This window comes from Rhinolophus ferrumequinum, chromosome 15, assembly GCF_004115265.2.
Source record: "Rhinolophus ferrumequinum isolate MPI-CBG mRhiFer1 chromosome 15, mRhiFer1_v1.p, whole genome shotgun sequence".
NCBI lineage: Eukaryota > Metazoa > Chordata > Mammalia > Chiroptera > Rhinolophidae > Rhinolophus > Rhinolophus ferrumequinum.
The window spans coordinates 19,093,578-19,110,707 of record NC_046298.1 but is presented as its reverse complement, the minus strand read 5'-3'; positions in this window follow the sequence as shown (position 1 = coordinate 19,110,707).

Genomic DNA, 17,130 nt, shown 5'->3' with positions numbered 1-17,130 from the left:
TCCAGTGGTATTGGTCCCCGTGGTTCAGGGAGCACACCTTGAGAACACTGGTTGGGGTTTTCTTGATTACACAAAGGACATCAAAACACGCAACTGGAAATGTCAGTCTATAGTGTGCTCCTGTTTCTTGACCTTTACACAAAGCCAAAGGAAAACCCTTTGCCTCCCACGAGGCTCTTCCCTCCATCTACATTCTTTCTTTTAGAAAAGTTGGGAATTTAAAAATAAATATAATACAGCTAATAGTTTAAGTTTCAAGTAATCCAGACATGGTTTTAGCAGTGGCTGGTGCTGTCCTTCACTTTTAAAAGGAACTCACAATAGTACCTCAGCTAGATTTCCTCACTGTGGTAGGATGTACTTAAGAGAGAAACGACTGCAGACTGAAACAGCTGTGCTTCTACCAAGGACATAAATCCAAATTCCTTGATACCCAGCAATTGGTTATTTTTCTATATTCTCCTAAGTCAGAGATCATGCATTTAATGGTAACTTTCTTAAAATGAACATTATGCCTAAAATAAGGCTGGCTGTAATATCAGTAATGCAGAATAACAAATTATTAAAAATTAGGAACAAAACTAACTTTGAAAGAAAAACTACTCTCTTCATCAGCAAGTGAGCATAATTAAATTCAATGCATAGGTTCAGTGCATAAATGTCTATAAAATATATACAGTGCCTGGAGACCATAATCCATTGAAATCTGTATGAGTGTACCTGTACACACACAGCTATGACCGAAGAGAACAGTGCTATATACATCAATGAAATTCCAGTTCACATTATCTTACTTAGCTAGAGCGTCAACATCGAGTAGTTTATGATTACATTAGACCATTGAGATGTGTGGATCCCTTAGTCACCATTTTCCTATGATTTATTAAAATTAATACAAGTATATATACAGGTTGCCACAGAATTGAAATAAAAATATATGTCTTTTATTAAAATCCAATAGGAAACATTCCTGAAACATGCCATATTAATCTTTTAATGAAAGATTCCATTTTTAGGTAAACCTTTCTCAAAAAAATAATCTGAAGTTTATTTTCTATAATGTTTCATATATACTAAATGGACCTCACTGTTGCAAGGATTCAAATTAATCAAATCATGTGCCACCAAATTCCCCATCTACGCACAGTATCTCACACCATAACCCAGTAAGTCCACGATAGAGCAGGTGTTATATTCATTCTCCAATATCAGCATTATAATGAGATTCAACTGAATTTTCATTAGTGCAAGCAACATTATTTATTTCTATGTGCTTTTCTGAATAGGGATATAAAAGAGCAAAATCCAATTGGTCTAACAGTCCTACTTAGAAAATTGAATCACAATGACAAAAATTCACTCAAGACTTACAAACAAGAGCCTGAAGTATCAAAAGACTAGATAGTTGATATAAGGATTTGAATAACAAAAACCCTTATACTGTCACTAACGCACATGAAAATATGCCTAAAAAGAGCTGATAAAACACCCAGTAATATAAACAAATATTTTTCCAACTGCTTCTTTCCATAATACACATCAAGGCAGTTTTATAATAGATGATGCAAACAATGGTTTTGTTCTTCAAAGACTATTCTTTTTCAGTCTTGGAAAACAGAAGAAAAAGGAACTCCATAAAGGCAGAGGATGGATAGCTATACCAAAGGAGCCCAACAGAGTGTCTAGAACAGACCCCATGCTTATAAGAAGGTGATAGATAACAAAGCAGGCTCTGCAGATCAATGGAGAGAAGCTGTAACATTTAATGAATGGTGTTGGGTTAACTGATTGTCCATGTGGGGGAAAAAATGAACTTGAATCCCTACCTTATGCCATACACAAACAAAAAATCCCACATAGATTAAGGATTTTACTGTGAAAAGCAAACTTTAAAAATATTTTAGTTCTTAAAATTCCATAAAATATGGCAGAATATTTTTATGGCTTCTGCATAGGGAAGGAGTTTTTACAAGATACAAAACCTTAAACCACAAAGCAAAAGATTGATATATAAGAATATATTAAAATGAAGAACTACTTTTCATTGAAAGATATCATAAAGGGGAAAATTTTAATTTAATTTAAAACAATAAGGGAATGAAAAGGCAAGCCACAAGATGGAAAAAGATATTTGAACACTCAAAACTAACACAGGGTTATTTCCAGAGTATATAAGAAAATTCTACAAATTGATAAGAGAAAGACAAATAACTTACTAGAAAAAAATGAACAAAAGACATAAACAGGCATTTTTCAGAAGAGGAAACACAAATGACCAATATTCATTTAAGACTCTCAACCACACTAGCAATAAAGGAAATGCAAATTAAAACCACAGTGAGATAACAATTTTAGATCACTAGCTAGGCAAAAATTTAGGAGTCTGATGGTTCCAGGGGCTGGCAAGAATATGGAACAATGAAAACTATTACATGCTGCTACTGGGGATACAAATTGGTGCTCCTATCTTAGAATATAATTTGACATCACCAAGTTGAAAATGAGCATACACTACAACCCAGAAATTTTCATGTTAGGTACATACCCTCAAGACCTGCTTACACATGTGAGAAAACGTTCCTTGTAGCAATGTTGGAAATAGCAAAAACTGGAAGCAACCCAACTGTCCATCAACAGGGGACTGGATAAATAAACTGGGCTACATTCATTCAATGAAATATTTTGCAACAGTGTAAAGGAGTGAACTATACCTACATGCAATAACTTGAACGAATCTTCGAAGTATAAATTTTAGTGGGGAAAAAAAAAAACCAAGTTGCAGGAGAAAACCTAAAATAGGATACCATTTTATAAAGTTTCAAAAATTAGCAAAATTAAAGAATATTTTTAGGGACACCTACATATGATTCCTACATATTACATAGTAGAAAAAACTGGGTTTTTTTTTTGTTTTGTTTTGTTTTTTTATTTTTTAAATTTATTGGGGTGACAATTGTTAGTAAAATTACAAAGATTTCAGGTGTGCAATTCTGTATCACATCATCTATAAATTACATTGTGTGTTTTAAGGGGCGACATAATGAGAAGAAAAAAATTATATTAGGATACTAGTTACTTCTCCCCGGTAAGAAAAAAATGACTCCCAAATGAATTTTGTTTAATAAGCTCTTCTTTATTTCGACAGCAAAAGCTCAAAAATCAAACATGGTTTTTATAAACTTCCTTTGTACATACTTGAAACCAGAGGTGGTAGAAGGCATCGCTGGAGTAACAGAGCATGAACCTTTCTTGGCTGAACAGACACCAGCATGAGGGGTCTGCCTCTTCATATTACCCCAATAAATACACCCCAGGAGCTCACCCTTTGCAGGCCAGGGATGAGAGAGAGCAAAAGGTCTAGAGTATGGTTATACTCTCTAATAAATAGTATCCAGATTAGTGAGGGGGCCAAGATCCCTCATTCCACCCATAAATTTTATGGGTATTGAAATCAAGCTGTCATTCATCATGGGGGTCAATCAGAATGCCAGATCCAGTGGGGCTCAATCCTTGAGAGCAAAGGGACAAAGGAATGCCAGGATGTATACAGAGAGATGCTCTAATGATTAAAGGTGGGAAAAGAGGACAGAGATTAGGGTAGTCAGCCATGGTCAAGCTCATGTTTTCAGTCTACTCTCATCGCATCCTAGCCTTTGGCAGCGCAGTGATTTTATACCTTATTGCTGCCCTTTGTTTTAGATGGGTTACCCATAGAACTAGATATCATGTCTAAAGTTTTAGTTCCATTTTTATTATTTTTTTCATAGTTTTAATACTGTTTTCTTTGGAGGATATCTGAATCTCATTTCAACATCAACTATTTAATAGCAAATAGACATTTCTGGGATAGAAGCTGGGGATGCAGAAATGAATCAGACATATTTCCTGTCCCCATGTCACTTATAGGTTTAGCAGAGAAAGCAGATGAGTTCTAGTAACCGAAGTATTGAATGGGGTATCCTAGAAATATATGTGGGGTATAGGAGGAGTACCCAGGAGAGAAGGTCAAATCTATTTATAAAATGTGAGCTGGGAAAGAAGGAAACAGCAATAAAAAGAATGGAAATTCTGACAGCCAAGAATGCAAGCCACTAATGTGGAATCTGCCTCTGACTTTAGGGATTACTAAAAATTTCCTGTTACTTTGCTGGGAATTGTTTCTGTCAAATGTTTTATGCATTATTTACTCTTCTGGATCCTAAGCCTAACAAAAATGAACTTGATGAATTAAATCTGAGTGATTTTATTCTTTGTTGAATGAATGAATCTAGTGAAATTAACAGTGTCTTTCATAAGTCATCCACTGGACTAAAGACATGAAAACCAACAAGCTCTAGTCCCTGCCCTTAAAGAAAAGTACGCTATTTTTAAGAAAAAGTAGGCTGTACAAGTAGGTAAGCATTATGGGAACTACACTGCCTGTGACAGACAAAGGGAAAACCATACCGTATGATTCATAATTATTTAAAAGGATGCCCTCTAAATCATGGGTAACTTTCGATGAAAAGGAGCAATGTGTGAGCTGAGTGCCCATGTATGCACACGCGTTCACACATTCATTCACACACACACACACACACACACACACACACACAGAGTTTAAAATCTCCATATGATATGCTGAAGCATTTACTTATTACTTACATTGGAGCCTATTTTCAAATGATTAGGTTCCAATATATTTCACTGAATACCTATTTTTATGATGGTCGGTCCCCAAACATATTTTATTTCCAGCTTTATTTTTAATGTTCCAGAAGCAGCAGGGGGCAATGTAACGTAGGAAACCTGCTGTGGAACTGGTGAGAGCTAAAGCAAGGCTGCATTCTAGAGCCATCTGAAAAAATAAAATCTCCACTTTGCTAAATACAAGATATGGTGTATAAGGAAAGAGGAAATATACATTGGAGAGAACAAATCCAGGGCAGTAAAATAACAGAAGGTGAAGGGTCCACTCTGGGATAAAATAAGATGAAACAAAATAAAATAAATGCAAAATAAAACGTAAAAAAACTCTCGTACAGGCTAAGAAATCTATGAAGGCATACAGACATCTTAGGATTTTTGTTCGAACTTTGCCTGCAGGCACTTCTGAGCCGAAATAACTGCAGATCTGGGAATAACAGGTGTTTATTGATTTCTTTGTGATTTTTCTCTTTTTTATTTCTTTCCTTTTTTTTTCCTGTGGTACTGGAACAGAAAGACATATGTATTCCATATGTAACACTTTAGAAAATGAAAGGCAACAGAAACACTGAACAGATGTGGGGAGTCGGGACCCACTTTCCTCAATACAGCTTAATGTCAACATGCCAACTGTTTGCTCTATATTGTTCTTAAAAAAGAAAAGGCACCAAGAGTTCCCCATAAAAATATTAGCTGACAAGAAGCTTGTGTGTTAGCAGGGGCCTCTATACTAATCAGAAAATAACAACCTTAGGTTTCTTTCCCAGTTTAATTCTTCTTTCTAAAAGATTTACAAGAAATATCATACAATCATTACAGGGCAATCAATAGTTTGGTTGTACTCGCTTTTGAAGCCTAAGGGATCAGGGAGAACTGGTCTCCAAAAAACACCCATTTTTTTAAAACCTTTGATTGTTAAGTTGAGCTACAAAATCACACATCAAGGTTGATTTAGTCTGATATATACAAAAAAAGTTCAAAAACCAAGAATGTATGTATATGATGAATTATCAACCATAATCTATATTTATATGCAGGTAGCAGCTTTCCATTCAGCACGTCGGGATGGGTCCCTCTGACGTTTCAAATATCTAATAATGTTTAGAGGCCAAAGTGGAAAATGTACCAAAATAAAATATTTGCATTTTTCCCCCAATTTCGGGGCGGGAGAAGTCATAATCTCTCTAGGCACTGGGTTTAATTTTTAAAGCAAGGGAAATTATACCTCATGGTAGTACAAAATGTACTGAAACAGTAAAAAAGGAAGGAGAAATTCGAAGTTTAACTCTGCTGATACGTTGTAAAAGATGAAGAGGTTTGGAATAGAGACAAGAAGCGGGGAAATGGGCACTGGATGATATTTTCTGAATGTAGTTTGGGAGGCAAATAGAAAACAGTGTGAGAGACCTCATCCCAGAAAGGGGACATGTGGGGGTGGGCACAGATAAGCAGCACATAGAAAAAAAGGAGGGATGAGTAGGAGGGGTCCTATGAAGTCAGCAGGAAGCCCTGTGGTTCGAAAGATGAAACAAAATTCTCTGGGGGGAAAAATTGTTTAAATATTCCTACATACATCAAATGATGAACTTGGGCGGCAAATAAACTGCAGGGAAGACTAATGGCAGACCGTGCTAAAGAGCAGTGAAAAAGTACAATGCCTTGTAAAGAAGAATTCATTGTTCAAGAATTACAGTTTCATAAGGACCCAGATTTTTTTTTTTCCCCAAAATCTGTGGCAGCTGCAGTCTGCAGATGTAGTTGAAAAAAAAAGCTCTGAGCAGGAGGTACATTCCCCTATGGCATGACCATATTTTCTGTAGCAATAATCCTATGTCCATAAAAGGAACGAGAGAAAGAAAGAGAGGAGGACAGGAGATGGATACAACCTCATTCAAGGGGAGAAGCCAGGGTCATACAAGCATTACACAAAGACATGTGCAGGGGCTCTTGTTTATTATTTTAAATGTTGATAAAGGCTCTTTTTATACCCACCAGCTTGCATTTGGGGATTGGTGGAAATGCTAGTATATTAGGGGAGCAAAAGAAAAGACTACTGTGTCCATCAGTTTAAATGTATGTGTACGGGCACTTTCTGTCTCTCTCTCTCTCTCTCCTCCCCCCACCCCCAATCTGGCTACAGCTTCTTCTTCTTTTTTTTTTTTTTTTGCTACAGCTTCTTAAAAAAATACAAAAAGCCTCCTTTAAATTGTTCACTACCACTCCAATTTCCTTTGTAGACTTCAATGTTTGTATGTTTTTCTATGTCTCCTGAGTTACCCAAGTTACCTAATGCCTGCCCAGTATGAAACATTTTTATATGAGTTAGTCTTTATTGAATTATGATTTCCAGCAGACTCTAATCACAAAATTCAAATTGCTCTAGCAGACAAGAATTTTTAGAGTGCTGAGACATCACCGAGTTTTTAAGAGAATCTTTAAGAGCCACCCACCAAGTGTGTGCAGTAACTGGGTACCACTTGATGAAATACTTCGAATAGTTAATTAGATTTGCCAAGGAAAAAAATATCAATCGTTAAGAGTCGACACTCTAGGAGATACAGATGATAAAGAAGTGTTATTGGCACACCCATGGTGTTGTCAAAAGTATAGTTTAACAAAACAAAGTTTTCAGATTTCCAATACACTGTCATGGCATCTACACAGTGCAATTAGCGACACATCAAAAGGAGAGGAAAGTAAATTTTGCCCCACGACTTCTTTTTTCCTCAAGAATTTCTTCAGCCTGCTTAAAAGGCATTTCAGAAGGAAGGAAGAATAGAGATACAGATTCTATCAGGGGTTGCATCACCTATGAACACCTGCAAACTGAATTTGCTCTGTTTTGTTAACCATTTATTTTGTCTTTACCGGATTTTCAAAGGAAATGTGATAATCCCACTGTTCCTCAGATGCCCAACAGGGTGTTTGATCTAATCTAATAAAGTCATTGCAACGGAATGGATTAAAGCTACATGGAGCATTCATAAGATCTGTGAAAGCATTTTAACATCCAGGCACTGTGAGTTCAGTCTTAAAAATGTTATTGGTGGGATAAAGGTAGAGTGTCTAACTAACACCTGCTTTTCTTCTTTAAGCATCTTCATATTGGTATCACTTCTGTGAGGCCAGAACAAGATGGGGTGCTGGGATACCACTCACTGAGTCTTTAGAGATTGTACTCAATCATTTAAAAAAAAAAAATACTAAGTCATACAGTTATCATCTGGCAAAAATAACAAAGAGTAGGAATAAAACAGCAATGAAATTTAAAAAGGGACTTTTTAGTATAAAATTATGAGGGACTTACCCCCAAAATTTGAAAGCTGTCTTCTAATAAAGGTAACACAATTTACTTATGGATTAAAACATTAAATCAGTAATTCCCAAACATGTTTTGCACTGGGACATGTCTTCTTGGCTATAAAATGTAGTTACACCTCCCATATCTGGTCCCATTATTTTTAATGTGTTTAGATTTTTATATTGTTGAGAAGGAACGAAAGTGACAGTTATCACTCTTCTTTGTACCATTCATTTCAGAAACGATCAGCTAATATCAAACTGACCTATCTGGTAGAGGCTATAGACCAGGAATGTGCAACAGGAGTGTGATGTGAGCCAAGGGATCATTTCAAATTTTCTAGAAAGCAAAAATTAACAGTGACATTCACTTTAATATTATATTTATTTAACCCAGTATATCTAAAATATCTTTCAGGCACTGTCAATATAAGAAGTATTCAGTAGATATCTTACATCCTTGTTTTAAACTAAGTCTCTGAGATCCACTACGTATTTCATACTCATGGCACATCTCAACTAGGACTAGTCACATTTCAAGTGCTCAATGGCCAACATGAGGCTAGTGGTTACCACACTGAAAAGCTCAGCTCCAGGCAGACAAAGAAACCACAAGGAGAAGGAAGGGAGGCAGTCACGGAATGATGTGCTAACTGGACGGGATGTCAAAATGAGTGCCACACTCCCTTTCTTGGTCCCCTTCGTTCTGTCCCCATCCCCAACTACGGGAGTTTCCTAAAGCTTCCTCCTTTACCCACTGTCCCATTCTCTTTCGAGTCTTTCTCTTGATGACTTGAATCATTCATTCATGTATTCATTCAACACAACTTTACCGAATGCCTATGACGTGCCAAGTACCGTGCCAGGAGCTGTGGTTATAAAGATGAATAATCCCTCATCCTCGTAATGGTATGGTGGGGTATACACATAAGCCAACACGTACTCATAACTTAGAGTAATAAGTGCTCTGGTGGAGGATGCTGGGAGAATGCATTCGTGCATAAGAGTTCATGCACGATGTGAAGAGGCGAGGGGAGGAGGATGGCTTACAGATCAAAAGTTTCTCCTCAGAAAGACCTTGGCTAAGCAATCAATGTAAAGCAGAAATCCTCACTCCCTCCCCAGTTACCTTCTATTGCATCATCATCTTTATTTTCTTTGGGGCACGTGTCAGCATCCATAATTCTTATTCATTTATTTGAGTTTTGTTGGTCACTTGTCTTCCTCCCATGACCTTGGAGTAAAGACCTTGGAGGTCTTATTCAACCTGTACCTTTGACACAGTAGGTTTTCTATCCCTCCAATTGTTCCTTGATTTCTTTCTAATCATAATGTCATCAACCCGGCATCTCATTTCAGGACTTACTATAAACCTTCCTATCTAATGAACAACTCATACTTTCTCTCCTCTAATTTGTCCTGAACAACACCAGGTTAAACTACTTGAAACACTGGTTTCATTACATCAATCCCTTGTTCAAAATGCATTCTTTTTAGGAAAAAGTCCAGACATTGAGGCAATCAAAGTTTTCTGTAATCTGGTAATCAAGGTTTTTCTCTAATCTGGCTCCATGACAACTTTCCTCAACTACTCTGCCAAAAGAGACTCCCATTCTGGAGCTAGGAAGACATGAACGGATCTTGTAACTTTTTTTACCCTACTACCAACCCAACAGTAAAAAATTAAAATACAATTCTTCCCCTCCCAGCCCTCATTCCAGGAGGATAGCCAGCCCAGTGTCTCTGATGTCCAGCCTATGTTCCCCCCAGATGAGAACTAGTTGTAAGACAAAGAGATAGCAGGTTCCATGGGTGGCAGTACCTTGTAGTTAACAGATCTCAGATGGCAGTGGCTGTGTGGGTATCTATGACTCAGTACCACAGCCTTGGGAGCCACAGATCAGCTTGCTGGGGACACCACCAGGAGAGCTGATGTATGAATAGCTCCAGAACACGGACTCAGTGGTGTACAGGGTGGGCCTGGCCCGAGATCGCTTCCCTCTTTGCCCTGGATGGCAGAAGCCCTGGGCTCAGCTGATGGGAAATTGTATCCAAACTGATACCGAACCTCTCACCAACGGTGACAGGACAGCAGAGAGCCTGACTTGACTTGATATGAACATGGAACAAGTCACCCTATTATACTGTCTTCTAGACAAGTCACAAACGCTCTCAAATTCCAGGGTTTTCTCCCTAATTCCATTCCCTCTTTGCTCCTGAAATGCGTGGGCGTTTCAAGACATTCAGACTTACTATCCTGAGCATAGGAGAAAGATGCCTTTTTATTATTCATTCATTCATTCATTTTTGCTGATGACTCAAGAGTAGAAGAAAACTTCAGACACTAATAGACAATTCTAACATTTCCCTGACTCATAGTACATGAATAAGAAGAAGTAGCTTTAAAAAATATGTAGAGAGAGGATAACATCCCACCCAGTGACTAGGTTTATGTTCTAAGTACAGCACTAAACACTGATTCTAACTAGATTTAATCACATAAGTATGTTTAACTAAGAGGCTCTGCAAAGAATGTTCTTGGTTTCAGCATCTGCAAAACCAAGAGAAGGGATTAGTTCTATAATTTTCTTCCACTCACTCCAGGCTCTAGATCCCAGAGGACTGACTGACTCTACGCATTTATTACCTAGTCTGTTAATTATTGTCCCTAATTAAATAACACCTTTAAGAGGTGCTAAACCACTGAGTGCATGGCTTGCCTCCTTAATTAGAATGTAAGATCCTCGAGTATAATTCTGCAAAACTGTATTAAGTACCCACTGGGCTCAAGGTGTGATAGAAGGACAGATATTTTTTCCCAGGTGGTTAGCACATTACTCAACAGTTAATAGCAGTCACTTTCAATACGAAAGATTTTCCAACTCTGCCCCACTGCAGTATGTTTTAGCTTGTTTTTTCATAGGGGTGTGATGCCTGGTATAACATATGGAGAGTCTTGGAGAGGATCCAGAAAACAAACACCATCCTGGGATTTCTCTCAAGAGTTCTGATATCCATGAAATGTTGTGGAAATCGGACCTATGATACTCCAGCTATTCTATTTTTCCGTTATGAACAAAGCCAATCTTTTGCATACTCTAATGTGGAAGAATATAGTTAGTACTTTTACGTCTGCCTTACATGCTCTTTGAGAAAAGGTAGGTCCTGAGCAAGGAAAGAGTTGAGCACAGGTAGTTTATGTGGGAGGAGATCTCAGGAACAACAACTGGGGGGATGGGAGATGTGAGACAGGGAGAGAGAAAAACCAAAAAAGGTGTATTAAGCAGGGGCTGTTGCCATAGGCGAGTGGGGCTCAGTCACACTGGGGACTCTCGGAGCTGCCAAGCAGATCAGAAGTATCGCCCCAAAGGATGGAAAGCAGGAGAATGTATTCACTGACTCCCATCTCCCAGGAGCTGAGGGTTGAGCCTAGGAAAGTTAAATCCCCAGCTTCACACAGAGCTAGACACAGCTCCCAGGGAGAGAAGCAGAAACACAGGACTGGAAATGGAAGCCACCACAATGCACAGGAACTAGCCAAAGTAGCCCCAAATGAACTCAGTTGTAAGCCAAGGGACATGGACCAGGGCATCGACTGGTTCATGGATGTTAATCACCGTAAGTCAGGTCACCAACTCCAGAAACTGGTCTCTACTCATGGTCCTATCAGTACCTCCCGACTGATGTCAGATTCCCGTCACTACATGGCTCTACCTTAGATGCCTTTTGCCAAAAGGGATATGATGATGATTTTTACCATAAGGTACAAGAAGGTTTAGAGATGTGACTAAGCTTTCATGTTTGATGGGGTCAGGTCACGGGTCACGAACTCAAAGGCCTTCTGCGGCTTTGGCTTTATGACAATCACGAATATGGATAAATGCTCAACGATCATGACCTGAGAGCGATCCGAGGGCCCCAAGGTACAGCCCACCCCCCAACCCCCACTGCTCACTGCCCAGGTCGTGAGTGTTGGGAGGCGAAAGGTCTTGCAAAAAGCAAGCAGAGTTCTAGAGCTTCCACTTAATGCCCGCTGGCTCCAGTCAATCTATTGACACATTGTCTGCTCTAACCACGCCAGACACCGTGCTAGATGCTAATAATACAGCCATTCCTGGTCCCTGCCCAGGGGGAACCACAGCCTGCGGAGGGAAAGAGATGTACAGACAACAAATGTGATGAATGCTAATGAAGACAGAGTCCTTCACTAACTCTGAAGTCTAGTCCTTAATGCAACAGTAGAATTGACATTTATGAAACCATACAGAAGTTTATAGGGTCAGAGTCCTGAGTTAACCAATGAGCACCTTTATAAATATTGCACACTACTTCTAATTGCTCATGTTTAACAGGCACTTACTATATGTCAGAAACAATATGAAGGGTCTTTCATGCATTCTCATTTAATCCTCCCAATAACCCATTTTAGTGATGAAAAAAAAAACTGAGCACAGAGAGGTTTGGTGACTTGTATAGTCATGCAGCTAGCAGATGGGTCAAAATTTAAACTCAGGTAGTCTAACTACAGAGCCCACATTCTATAGGTGAATGACTCACCTACAGAACGTGACGAAATAAAACAAAGGTAGCACATGAAATGAAGAGAAGATGGACAGTATTTCCTACAGCAAAAATATGCAATGGAGGTTACTATACTATCAATTTCTGATATACAACAAACCACCTCAAACTTTAGTGCCTAAAATAAACATTCATTATCTCTCATGACTGATCTGAAGTGGCTTAGCTGCACTTAAATGATGAAGGATGGCCTCACTCATGTCTATGGCCTGCACTGCATGGCTTGGATAACTGGGTGTCACTCCGCATAGTTTCTCATCCTCCAAAAGGCTAGCTGAGCTTGTTCACATGGTGGCAGGAGGGTTCTCAGCAACTAGAACATGTGAGTCCTAATTACAAATACTGTTCTAGCCTCTGCCTCATATTTGCTATTATCCCATTGGTCAAAGCCAGTTCCATGGCCAAGACTGGAGTCCTACAGGAGTAAACCCAGTGAGGGGAGAACAAATTGAGGGCAATCTGCCATCATTTCTACAGAAGTTCTACACTCCTAAATTAGTTTTGCTTTGCTGCAGATGCATAAATTAAGAGGAACTATATTCTGTGCCAGTCATTCATCCCTTCCCAATTTTATAACTCAGAATAAATTCTTCTTCCCAAGCTCCACAAAATAACTGACTTGCAGAGTAACTGGATTAATAATATGATGAGAAGTAGGAATAGGCATGAGGAGATGGAGGATAGGGAGGAGGAAGAAGAAGAGAGGAAGAAGAACAGCAGCAGCAACCACCACCACCATTCTGGGCAATGCTTACTTAACCTACTCAGCATGGCTGAGCAAGTATTTCTGAACCTCCCACCCGAGCCCCAGGAATTGTACGCCCATGCTAGCCCTGTCTCTCCTGCCAGAGCATCAGAGACGCCACCCCAAGACCCAGGTTACACTCTCCTTAGCTTCTCTTCTAAATTTTACTGCACCAACTTCTATTCCCAACTCCCAGTTTCCACTTTTGCAAATACCAGGATTGACTCACAATTCACACACCATGTTTCCCTGAAAATAAGACCTAACCAGAAAATAACGTCTGGCATGATTTTTCAGGATGACATCCCCTGAATATAAGCCCTAAATGCATCTTTTGGAGCGAAAATTAATATGAGACCCGGCCTTATTTTCGGGGAAACACAGTATACTTGCAAGCGAAATTCTCACAGTTGCCAAGAATGATACAAAAACGTAACTCATATACTACAATTTTCCCAAAGGAAAATCGGGAGGGATGTATGCATAGACTGTTTTAAGAGCAGGGTTTTAAGAAAAGCTGCTCGATGCGCTGGGAGAAGGGGAATAGGACTCTATCCGGAAGATCGCATGTCACAGGTGCAATGAGTCATGTCAGTGCGTGACTTTGGCCAGGGATGCTTCTCTGTGCCCGTTTTCTCATCTGAGAAGGAGAGATGATCAGTAATAGGTGTAATACACTGAAAGCACTTACCCCATCCCTGGAAAAAGGCAGCCAACAAATACTAACCACCACTATATCTGACTCGGCACTGCCTATTGTTTCACATTTGATGTTCGTCTGATTAAACTGCATCTTTCAATCAGTGTCAAAAGAAACTTCATAGTCATCAGAACAAAGGGTGAACTTCCATCCAACATCTTCCCAGGGTGTTTCTTAGCAATGGTGACTATCTGGAAATTTCTGCCAAGGTCCCTAACCCTAGGTTCTGCCTCCATCCAGCATCTTCCCAGGCTAAAAGGTATCTCTCTCCCTGTTCCTTCTCCTTTCTCTCCCCTGGCATACTGCTAGCACATACATTTTAGGAAAAGAAAAGCCACACAAGCAATTATTAACGTGTACACACACACACACACTTTTTTTGCTTTGTTGCCCACAACCCCAACCTCCCCCGAGGCACAGGAAAACGGACATCTGGCTACCACTTCCACAGGATGCAGGAGAGAGGTCTGAGCCAAACAAAGGCAAATTGCTTTCTCTAATTATATGACAACCCAGGACAAGCGAAGAAGTTTGAACATCATCTCAGGTATGACCAGAGATCATGGAAATGCTTATATGGTCATTGACACAAGCAGATTTGTTTTAGAAAATGAATACTTGCAGCAATAGGTTGGGATCGAGTCTAGAGCAATGGTTCCCCAGGTGGGATCCCCTTATCCCCGTATCAGCATCACCTAGGAACTTGTTAGAAATGCTGGTTCTCAGGCTCCACCCCAGACCTGCTGAGTCAGAAACGAAGGGTCAGACCAGCACTGCTGTTTAAGAAGCCCTTCAGGTGACTGATGTACTCAAGGTGGAGAACCAAGGGAGTAAAGGCAGATAGGCCAGATGGGAGTCTGTATGAAGGGTGTCTGGTTCAGATACCTTATCTCTGTTCTTAAAAGCCCTTTAAAGTGACACACAAGGAATATTTGATAATATGTATGTACTGATGAAGGCAAAGAAAATGGGTACGGAGAGCACAACAAATAAAAGATGTATTTAGAGTCTGGAAGATAAAAAGAAAATGGAGCGCTGAGCAGCCCTGGGGAAGCTGAAACAGTTTCCACTTTTGCAAATACCAGGATTGACTCACAGTTCACACACCATGTTTCCCCGAAAATAAGACCTAACCAGAAAATAAGCCCTAGCATGATTTTTCAGGATGACATCCCCTGAATATAAGCCCTAAATGCGTCTTGTGGAGCGAAAATTAATATAAGACCCAGCCTTATTTTCGGGGAAACACAGTACACTGCAAGCGAAATTCTCACAGTTGCCAAGAATGATACAAAAACGTAACTCATATACTAGAATTTTCCCAAAGGACAATGGGGAGGGATGTCTCAATGTCTACAGAAGCAGACAAGGAGAGAACGGGCATGATTCACCACTCAACATCCTACAGGGGCATGGGAATTGGAGGTCGGAGTGACGAAGAGACTCATGGAGAGAAGACATCTTTTAGCATCTGCTCAGAGTGTTGAACTCCAGGAAAGGAGGACAATATCAAAATGCAAGTTTTACAAAGCTTTGCTCAGGAGCCTTCTATACAAAGTCCTCCGTCCTCGCCTTTCCAGGTAACCTACTTGTCATAAACAAAGCTACTGGAAATGTAGAACATGAGAGGGAAAGTTGTGCAAAGAGGAAGTCTTTCTAGGGATGTTCATTTTGAAAGATAGCTATGAATGTTTTAATTTTTTTTTAATTTAAAAATGTTTTATTTAGCCCATTACATCTAAAATATTACCATTTCAACACGTAATCCATAATTATTATTACTAAGACCTTTTGCATTTTTTATATTATATCTTACAGCACATCTCAATCCTGACATTATATTTTCTTTTTCTTTTACTGAAGTTATAGTGCGTTTTTTTCAATTACAGTTATTCAATATTCAATAATATTGAATATTCAATAATATTCAATATTATTTTATATTAGTTACAAGTGTACAGTGTAGTGGTTAGACATTTATATAATTTACAAAGTTATCCCCCCAATAAGTCTAGTACCCACCTGGCACCATACAAGTTATTACAATATTATTGATTATAATCACTATGCTGTACTTTACATACCTGTGACTATTTTGTAACTATCAAGTTCTACTTCTTAATCCCTTCACCTTTTTCACCTAGCCCTGCAAAACCCCTCCCATCTGGCAACCATCAGTCTGTTCTCTGTATCTATAAGTCTGTTTCTGTTTTGTTTATTTTTTACCTTTTTTTTATTAGTTTCAGGTGCACAGAATAATGTAATAGTTAGACATTTGTCATTTATTTCCCTCACACAGTGACAACCTCCGTCCCCCCATCCACTACCCCTCTGACATCGCACACAGCCATTACATTTCCACTGTCTCTATTCCTAATGCTGTACTCCGCTTCTTGTAAATATATATATATATATATGTATGTATGTGCATATGTGCATATATATATATATATATGTATATATAAAATTATAGTTGACAGTCATTATTGTTCAACTTCAGCTTCAGGTGTACAGTGCAGTGATCAGGCATCTACATCATCCCTGAGGTAGGTGGTCTCCCTAAAGAGACAAGTGTCCATCGGATACCCTACAAAATCTTTACAACGTTATTGATTACATTCCCCGAATTGACTTTCGTTTCCACGTGGCAATCTTGTGGTTACTGACTATGCTTTCTACTCCCCTCACCTTCCCCCTTATCCCCACTCCTCCCCATCTAGCAACCTAATTTGTTTTTAATTAACATCTTTGATTATGAGACCACATAATGTTTATCCGAATGCAATTTTGCTTAGAGGACGTAACGTGTGGGTTTCCTATTATATTCAATCCAATTTTATTTGGGTATCTGAGATCAGCAGTGGAGGGGACTGGGAACCTAGCTGGGAAGTCCTTGGTCTGCCTTAGACTGAGGGATACACATGTGATCATAGGACATATGAAGAATTTATATGGTATTTCTTTCTGAGGGGTGGATCCAGGTTTTGTGGAGCCTGAACCTTTCAGAAGAGAAAAATCCTGAACAAAATAGCTAAAAGAGTTGGAAGCAGCTGCTTTCAAGAAGTGGAACTGGGGACTGGGGAGCTACATACAGCTGTACAAATGTATAATCCTGAAT